General features: G+C 43.8%; 1 pseudogene; it reads left to right on the forward strand.

Annotated features, from left to right (window-relative positions):
* Window positions 1-467: 467 nt before the first annotated feature.
* Window positions 468-584, forward strand: LOC136662625 (5S ribosomal RNA; annotated as a pseudogene).
* Window positions 585-10,526: the final 9,942 nt, after the last annotated feature.

The raw sequence follows: 10,526 nt of genomic DNA on the forward strand, positions 1-10,526 counted from the left end.
ACATTAAATGGAGAATCATTGCAAAAGCAGCCTCCACACCATAGCCCGAGGGTTACATTGGCAAAGTTAGATCAGGAGATCTGCTGGGCATTACTGTTTCAGATGGGCACATTTTGCTGCTTTCCAGTAAGAAACACCCTGCTGCTCATTTAGACGCTGTATGCCTGTGTGTATTTAGGGCAGATGCTTCATCCTTCTGTATATGGACACCCTTCATTTTCAAACTCACATTTTCTGGGAAATTTGTTCTGTTAAAAACCACTTATGGAGAACGCAGCTTGAGACCCTAATTAGCTGATGGTTTTTAGAATCTCCCCCACCCCCAGAAAGAGCATCCAAAATTTAAAGAGAAGCAAGATTCATAAAAGGAAATGTATCCAAGTGAAGTCTGAGGTGGTTTCTGCATTTTGTAATTATGATTCCAGTCAAAGTTGCTCCTTTTCCTTCTAGCTTTAGGTCATGCTTAGGACAGCAACTGTTACCCTGCACATGCCCAATCTCGTCTGATCTTGGAAGCTAAGCACGGTCAGGCCTGGTTAGTACTTGGATGGGAGACCACGTGGGAATACCAGGTGCTGTAGGCTTATACCATAGTCTTTCGAGACTGAAGGTTGCCAACCAGGGTAGTAAAGAACTCCATAACCTCGAGTTTTTAAGTAGTACAAAAAGAATTATTTAAAGCTATTGTAGGATATTGACTGTTCTAAGTCTCTCAGCTTTTTAACATTGGCAGCTGACTCCCCACCCCACACACCCCAAGTTACTTAAGCTTATCTGTATTGAACTGTTTCTTTTGATGTCATGTAGCTGTAGAAATTCAAGCTATACGCCCACTGCAACTTCCCCCAATAATCCCCAGGCAAGACCAAAGCTCTGAAGTATGAATTGTTTTTTCCCCTTAATTTAACAGAGAGTAAAAGCAGATCAATACAATGGTAGGTTGCAGTAATCATTTAAAAAGTTATTTATTGACAGATACAAATGCCAGGCAGTCATTTTATCCATTCAGTTTCGCAGTATAGATCTGAACAATCCAATGGTTCTTTCGGCTGCTTTGGAGTCAGTTCCATTCTGTGTCACAGAACTGATGCACCCCTCCAGAGTAACAAAGCAGCCAGCAATATGTTTGAGCAATTCCACAAGAGGCTGTAGCTACACAAAGTTAACAAGTCAGACAGGAATTGCCAATAGATTACTCTCAACAATTAATGAAGTTAAGAGTACAGAGGTGTAAATACTATACAGCCGTCTCCATTTGAAGTTGGATTGGTTGTACAGAATACCCAATTCATTATCCTGGATAGACTTTCATTTAAAGAGAAAATGAACATGGCTGCAAGTTAACTGTCAGAGTGCCGTAGTACAGAGATTGCCACAAGCTGGTGTGAGAGTCTCAGAGGAAAAGCCATCAAGTCCCATCTCCTACCTAGTACATTAGGACAATGCAGGGGTTCATCAGATTTGGAGATAAGACAAGTGTAATTTTAAATTATTCCAACTGAGTAGCAAAGCAAGTCTAAAGTTCAGGCAGCCTACAGAAACTTTGTGTTTGGTTACCTAGAATCAAGAAAGATTTAGGGTTTACATGGAACTGTTCTTGCAGATTTATCTGTGCAAGTGACACTTAAATGCTTCAGTGGAAGCATCACTTCTTATTTTGGATCTGTAGTTATTGGAGAAGTTTCTTTAACATCACCATGCTTTGCCTTGTCTTCCACAACAGGAACTTGAGAACATGAGGCATTCCTTTCAACTTGCAGGGTCTCTGTTCCTAGTTGAGTCACACCATTCTCACCAGTTGGATCTTCCATCTCTGTGCTTTGCCCAACAACATTCTGATCCTCCACTTTCTCATCTCCAGGAACAGGCAGCCATCTCTTTCCCAGTTTGCCTCCCATCCTGGTGCTGTTTAGGAAGAAGCACAGAGTTTACACTGAAATACCGACTACTTCACCAGCTTTTAAGACCAGAGCACAACGAGATGGGTTCTACTCATTTAGCACACCCAACTTCCTCCCACTAGGGAATTTAATGCATTCTTTTGTAAACCACTTAAGTTGATTCACACATTGCAAGAAGAAAAAAATCCAATAGCAGCAAAACCATCAAGCAGGAAAAAGTCTATTAAAAAGAAGCCACCATTGATCTCTGATGAAACCAGGAGAAGCCCAAGACTCTCCCACTCACCAATGTTTTAGCACAGCATTCTCCTTTCCTCCATCTCTGTCTACCTCTCTCTTTTACAATGGGGGGGGGTATAAAAAAAAGAGAAGGTAGGACAGTTATTTAATAGCATGAAGGTGGGAAATTGGATTTTGTTGCTTTTTTCTTTGTAACAAGGCTTCGGAAGGTAGGCCTCTGCATCAGTGGTGAGTCAAATCAGTGGATAACAAAGCCCCACCTGTGCTACCATATTCTTTAGAGAGAAGACCCAGTGTGCCATCTACACACACCCCTTCCTAGAAGGGAAGTAGTAGCAGTTAAACAGCACAAGCACTACAGAAACACAATATCAGTTTGTAGTAACCCATAGATCTTTAGGGGTCTTATTACTTTAATGCCTAACAACCCTAAAGAAGATTTCCTTTTTTACAGACTAGAGAAACATTTGTTTCAACTTGAGTCTTATTCACCAATATCACAGAGAACCAGCAGAATACTAAAGAATATACAGCAGTATCAACTACTGAAAGAGATATAGCCAAATTCTATCCATAAATTACAGAGGACTGAGCCCTGCTTAATCCATTGGAGCAACAGTAGTCTCAACCACTCACCTATCAATCAACCAGAGTTGCTGCCAATGCAAATTTCTTGGCTGATATTAGAAGTGCCTGTGGGCTTTTCTTAAATACCACTGAGAAGCCACACTCCGACAGCCCAATCCTATCCACACTTTCCTGGAAGTAACCACTATGAACTCTAATGGCACTTACTTCTAAGTAGACATGCATAGGATTGGGCTTTGAGTCTTCCTCAACTTTCAACACACTAGCTTCACCTGATAAATGTTCCTTTCCCAATTACATACTCAGATTTTTTAGGTTCTCTGCAGTTTATTGGGTCCCAGTTGTTTGACATAAAGCCCAACCCTATCCAATTTTTTGGAGCTGGTGCAGCTGTGCCAATGGGCATACACTGCATCTTGTGATGGGGTGGCAGTCACAGAGACCTCTTTAAGGTATGGGAACATGTATTCTTTTACCACAGGGCTGCACTGCAGCTCACCGGAGCTGGAAAGTTGGATAGGATTAGGCCCATAGCTCCCTGATTTATGAAGCTGCCTTGTGACAATTACACAATGAGGTTAATTAGTTTTGAAGCTTTCTGGCATATTGGAATCCTTTTGAGAGAGAGAAAAAAAAGTGCCAATAATTGAGGATGTGAGATTTGCATCTGAATGGAGCAGTGAGATCAAGTATAGATTGAAATTCTGAAGTTCTGCTTCTGAGGCTAGAGGTTAATGCACTGGATAGCCTGGACATTTTGTTTTTGTTCACCTTAGTGGATTGGAATATCAGTGCATTAACTTCAAAAGTTCAGTTGTGTTATGTGCAATTTTAAAATGTAGGTTTGCTACCTCCAAGTCTTATTGTTCCTTTAACAAAGTTTTTGGGCAGGCAAGTTGCAGCCTTTCTCAATACAGGAGAAACTGTGCCGGCCTGGAGAAATACAGCAGGAGAAACTGTGCCGGCCTGGAGGATGTGCCTCAGTGCACAGATCCTGTTGGCTAGATGCCAGAGCTAGACTACTGCCACCTGCAGTTAGGGATTGAGGGCCCAATCCTATCCAATTTTTGAGAGCTGGTGCAGCTGTGCCAATGGGGCATTCGCTGCATCCTGTGGTGGTGGGGTAGTCACAGAAACCTCCTCAAGGTATGGATATATTTGTTCCCTTATGTTAAGGCTGCATTGCAGCTGCACCAGTGCTGGAAAGTTGAATAGGATTGGGCCCTGAGTACAGCTGCTATTTTCTAGTGGATGCTACTACCACCCCATAATAGCATGGAACAACACTCCCATCAGGGGCATTGTGAGGAAAAAATAATGACTCCTATTGGTGCTGCTAAGATGAACAGAAAAGATTGACCACCACTGCTGTCCTACAGGGTGGCTACAAAGGCAGGCAGGCAGGCTTAAATAGCTTCAATTCCAAATCCCCATAATCTGATGCAGAGGGGCATTGTGGCCTAGTGATCCTCCTGAAACCTTAAGAAGTCTAGCTATGGAGGAGGGAGCTAATGTATTGTATCCTGCTGAGGACCCTCTCAAAACTGAAACTGACCCTGGTAGGTAAACATGTCCTTGCCATAGCTGCCTGAATTAAAGGAAGTAACCTTATTGCTTTCTACAATCATTCAACTGAAGACTCCCAAGACAATAAGCAGTGGGATCCTCAAACACCACCTTGGAGACTGTACATGGCAGTATCTCAGGACCCAATCCTATCCCATTTTTTAGTGCTGGTTCTGCTCTGCCTATGAGGTATGCATTGTTTCTTGTGTTGGGGAGGCAGTCTTGGGGGCCTCCTCAAGGTATGGGGACATTTGTTCCCTTACCTCGCAGCTGCATTGCAGTTGCCCCAGTGCTGGAAAGTTGGTTAGGATTGGGCCCTTATGCTCTTATGAAACACACCATTATTTCATCTAGCTCAGTACTATCTACTCTGATTAGCAATAGCTCTCCAAGGAATCAGGCAACCTGCCCTTGATACTTTTGCAAAGCATATGTTATACCACTGAACTGGCAGTTGATGATACATAGACAAGAGATGGCCCACCGCCAGCCCATAAGCCAGATCTAGCTCTTGATGGGCTTCTTAAATTTTAACCAAGATATGAATAGAATATTTTGCTCACTAACCTGTAAGGAAAAAGAGGCAATGAATCAACATGCACATCCCATAGAAATGAGATTGTACTGATATTCCACGTGCATGCTGGAAAGCCAAAGGGCCATTGCTGGGCTGAACATAAGAAGAGCCTTTCTGGGCTAAGCCAAAGGCTTAGCTAGTCTAGCATCCTGTTTTGCACAATGGCTGCACAGATGATAAAAGAAGTCCACAAGCAAGAGAGGAATGCAATTGCTCCCTCCCTCTACTCCCCCTCCCTAGCATTTAGTCTTCAGAAAAGTACTGCCTCAAGTTGCCTCTCGAGGTGATATTTCAGAAACATATTCAGTTCTCAGCCTCTCATATCAATGACCTTATGTGACTTAAATGTATGTGTATACAGTAAACGAAATGGAGGTGTATTACTGTGATTCCTCTATTATAGAAGTTGAGGGAGACAGATTGATTTGGCCCTTAGGCCAGTGTCTGGAAAAACAGAATGGACCTTGAATGTAGGAAGCATGAAAATACATTCAGATCTAATCTCCAGCAATCCCTCAAACCAGAAACTTCAGGCTTAGACCCCCTACTTGCTTGAACTGCTGCTGGCCAGCAATGTAATCATTTAAATGTTCAGTCTTGCACAAGAGCCACTTTCCCTAATGACTGGGCAGGCTCAGAATTTGGGCCAACCTTTGCCTTTGTCCACTGCGATGTATCACACAAGTCTGCACACTTTGTCAGCAATATTCAGGATTACAGTCTCCGATGCCAACTGTTTATTTGTGCACACAAACAAGTCGTTGGGCCAACCATCTCCCCAGTGGCCAAGCAGATGCAGGTTTTGGCACACTGAAACCACAAGTTGAGACAGTAGGCCGTATTCGTTGCTCTGGAGCTGCAAAGTCAGGGGAACATTAGCCAAGGGGACAAAGGAGCCCAGAGAGCAGGTGAAGCCAGAGTTGTCCTAAACAGCCCACCGAACCATCCCAGCATCCCTGGAATGTGAACACACAACATGAATTTCCAAAAAGGCTGTTTGTTATTCAGTCTCTTTGCTCGTACTGCTGCAGGTGGAATTTTACCCTTTTCAAAGTTTTCACCAACTGTTGAGGTTTTTATTGAGCAAACCCCTGTTAGCCCAATATATCTTTCCTGCTTGGTATCTACCAGGTCAAATCACAACAGTGTCTACGTGAAGATTTTTTTTTTGCCCTAGTCTGCATCATTTTACTCTTAGATTGAAACTCAATTGCCAATTTGTTCCCCATTGAACCAATTGAAAGAGATCTTTTAGAAGTTTTGCAGTTGCTTTTTTTTCTGAATAAGCCTGACATCATTCAGAATCTTGGCCACTTCACAACTTACCCCAACTCCAGATTGCTTATTAACTGCAGGTCCACTCCCAGGACCTTTCCCCCCAGTAGGGTTTAGGGAAGCCATTGGTTCAACAACCCTATGGAACAGGAGGGTAAGAACCCAATCCTATCCAACTTTCCAGCACCGGTGCAGCTGCAATGTAGCCCAAGGTAAGGGAACAAATGTTCCCATACCTTGAGGAGGCCTCTGAGGCTGCCTCCCCAACATAGGAAGCAGTGCATACCCCATTGGCACAGCAGCACTGGCACTGGAAAATTGGATAGGATTGGGCCCTAAAATGGCTGCAGCTTCTTCTACCCCAGTAGTTCTCAAACTGTGGGTCCAGGACCCACCAGTGGATTGTGACCCAATATTTGATGGTTCACAAAACAGACAGGACAGATGAGGATATGCGCATCAAGGGTTAACCCATTTCTGCCTAGCCCACAGGTGTACACATTTGATCCCTGTTGCATATATGCAACTTTGGGCAGAAATGGCTTAAACAAGCTGCTGCTTGGGAGAGAGCATTGCTGCCCAATCACCATTACAGCCACACCCCTTGGTATTTATAAATGATGCAGCAGCCTCTAAAAAGTTTGGGATCCACTGTTCTACCCATTGCATCCTTGAGGTCATCAGCTACTTCCTTTTCTCCATATGCTATGCAACACACTGGATTCTGCTCAGCAGCAGGTAGGGGAGAGAAACAAGGAAGTAATGGGTGGGAAACACTGCAGAAGATTAAAAGGGCCCACATAAATCACTGGGTTGCAACCTGGCATCCATAATTCTCTGCAGCTACTAAATAAAGTAGGAGGGAATTGTCACAGCCACACAACCTGCTTTGAAGAATTGCTCAGCAGTCATTTCGGCTGACCAAACACACCCTCCCCTGAAAATAAAGTATTAATATTTGACAGAGGGAAGTAAAGACCAAGTCCAATGAATAATTCAATTCCACAATGGTGTGACACCATTCCACTGCTAGGAAGATTTACTGGACAACAGCCCAGAATGATCAACAGATAGGAGTTAATGTTCAGGAGATTGCTGGGTACTGTGTTTGAATGAGATCTCTCCCCCCTCCCCCACTTTGATAGGTGAGGTGACATGAACAAATTTTACAGGTAAAGTATATAAGGAATGGAGGTGTGTTGCAGAAGACTGGGAGAAAGTACAGTGCATTGGCTCAAGGCCTTGGACTGCAGGGCCTCTCTCTGAAAATCTGCAGTAGGGTAGCAAATCTGCTGCCTTATAGAAGTGCCAGCTGTTTGTCTCCTCTTACTTCTGTGTTTGTAAAATGAAGAAAAATGTTAAATACTACAACTCTCCAGTTCTCTTTTCATCTTGCCAGGATCCACCCCTTAACTGAGCCAACCTATTGGCCTTCAACTGGTGGCCCCGCTCCATTGTAGTATGAGGCACAGCAGTCACAGTTTTCCCCCCTATGAGATGGGGAATCAGAGGAAATGGGCCTCCTCTGTTTAAATCAGGGATGGTCAACCTTCCAACTTTTGGGCTCCTGGACCTTTAACAATTGAGTAGAAGAAGAAATTTCAGCAAATGCAGTTTGTCATCTCCCAGATGACAAGCAGCACCTGCTGAAATTTCTTCCTCCATTCAATTGTTAAAGTGCAAGAGCCCAAAAGTTGAAAGGTTGGCCACCCCTGATTTAAATAGTTGCACGGAAGAGGTGGTTTCAGCAAGAACCACTTCTCTCACCAGCACATCTCCCAGTGTTCCTTCTTCGGTTGAGCTCTTACAAATGTCCCATTCTCTTTGGCATCCTATCACCCTTGAACCAAGAGCAGGGAATTGGACAAATGCAGTCAAAACTTTAGAAGCATGTGCCATATTATAGGTGATAGTAAACCCATTTCTGCCCAGCCCACAGGTGTACACATTTTATCCCTGTTGCATATATGCAACGTTGGACAGAAATGGCTTAAAGATGGGTCCTGGGTCTGAAAGGGTTGCAGCCAAAATGTATCATTGAACCATGTTCCATCTACTCATACATGTTACATGCCTATTCCATTAAGGAAGAAACTCCATATTTTTTAAATGATTCCCGTTTATTTATTTTTAAAGAATACAAATGCTAGGAATTCAGTGTACCAGTAAGAACTTTGTTGAGCTATGGGCACGAATTACCTGTTCCCAGCCACTGTGAACAAAGCTTCAGCAAATTTCATGTAATGTAGGAGGAATAATGAATAATTTAAGGGAGTCAATATCCCAATACGGTTGCAGAAGCAAAGCATAATTTTCGACAAGAATTTATCAGATTCCCTTCCACTTAGAAATACATTTGAGGCTCACAAGTGGGGCTTTAAAAACCTGAAAGCTTTGGGCTAGCTACGAGAGATCCATTGTCCCCGTTTATTGTGATATTGCTGCAATCAGCAACCCACACCTCAGGTGGCTCTCATTTTCCTGTATGCCTCCCAAGGCCACAGAAACAGAATCAATAACTCAATTAAAAAGAGAAGTTTTATTGCCAGTCCGACTAAAGTTAAGAGACTCTGAAACCTCTATTTTGCAGGCATCAGAAGTCTCCGCCTCTTTCATTCCACAACTCATCTGCATTGGTTTCCAGAGGCAGGGATGCTTGTACTACACACCATTAGGTGTTGGGCTTTTGAAAAGCATCTCTACTGGGAGAAGGCACTGACACCAGAATGGTCTCTCTCTGGCTCCATTAAAAGTGTGACCCCTTTTAATTCAGATGCTGATGCATTTCTGTAGTCACCCTCAAGTTGTCATCCCTCAAATTCACTGTGAGGTTAATGGGAACCTTTGACCTACATTTTCTGAGTGCTCAAGAGGATGCAGCGTCTTGCTGAATTAGTGGTACAAGGTGGGACAGCACTATCAAGGGGCTATAGAAGGGGGTACAAGGTGGGCCAGCTCTATCAAGGGGCTACAGAAGGGCCAATGGGTGTTGCACAGCAGGCTGGACAGTAGGTAGATCATGTAGATTCACTTCCATAGTTGAGGGCCATTCACAGTGGTTCCAACAGGTTGACTCCCAAGAATGCCAAGCATTCTTGTCGAGGTGCTGGTTCCCTGGACCATTCAGGTAGCTGGCCCCAGTGGCTTATCTAGGGAAAATGGCACCCGTGGCAAGCACTGAAATTATGCCCCTGTCCAAACAGAGAAGGGAAGACCATGGGGTAGGAAGCCAGATCTATTCAGCCTACCAAGTGAATTTATTCAGCAGGCTACACAAAGAAGGGGAGATGGGGAAGAAGCCAGCCCTATTCTACCAAGTGAATTTATGCAGAAATCCATGGATACTTAGCCCCCTAAAAAAAATAGTGTTCATTTGTGTATTTTTGGAGGTCCCCTGAAATGGGTGCAAAAATGCACCACTGGCTGTGGTACGGAAATGCACCAACAGTAGAATATGGGTAAGTCCATGCCCGGCACTTTCCTTCAAGTGGCACCCAATGCAGATGTCCCCACTTGCCACATTCTAGATAGGCCACCAGCTTGCTCTTCACCTCCTCCTGCACTGCTTGCAAGAAATTCAGTCTCAGGTTCGTTTTGGGGTGGCTCAGGCTTGGATGCTTGGACTGTGCGGAAAACACACCCCTCATAAAACTGCTGGGTTGCATGCATCCTTCATCATAGCTGGCTGTTCTGCATAACAGAATGGCCTTCTCCCTCCAGCTCAGTTACAATAACCATCCTGGTTTCTATCACTAAAGGGTTTGCAGCAGAAAGCTCCTCTGTGACGTCAGTGGTATGTTGGTATTCCTTTTCTATGTATTGGAATTTTCCAACATATGGCAAGCTTTTGATCAAAATCTCTGGTGAAACAGTCTCTTGTGCCTGCCAAATCTCTGTCAGGTAACTCATACCTTGATCTCTTGCCCACCTCGCAAAGCAAGCTCAGCATCCTTCATTCCCCCCCCCCCCTAATTTAAAAGAGGGAAGATTCAGACTTGTGCCTGCTACCCAATTTTGCCATCTGCTTGTGGCAAAGATCTTGACCAATTGAATTTCTGTGTGCTATACAGCCACAGAGCCTCACTAGGAAAGAGTATAGCCAACAAGGATAGAAACTGGCACATTTCCAACCAGTTCTTAGAGGCAAATACAGAGTTTTAAGACACCTGAGCAAACGTTATGGTTCTAATCTAGTAATATATATTTAAGGTGACATATTCTCTAATAAGAGAGCCAGCAAGAGAGAAATAGCAGCTTTGCAGACTCTTGTTTATAGAGTGGTATTGGAGAAAAAGCTCTTATTCACACATAGTCTGGTCTGTTACCCTACACTGCAAACTCTAAGCAGAACCTCCAAATAGCCTTGGAGAAGCAACCAC

The sequence above is a fragment of the Tiliqua scincoides genome, chromosome 11, assembly GCF_035046505.1.
Source record: "Tiliqua scincoides isolate rTilSci1 chromosome 11, rTilSci1.hap2, whole genome shotgun sequence".
Lineage (NCBI taxonomy): Eukaryota > Metazoa > Chordata > Lepidosauria > Squamata > Scincidae > Tiliqua > Tiliqua scincoides.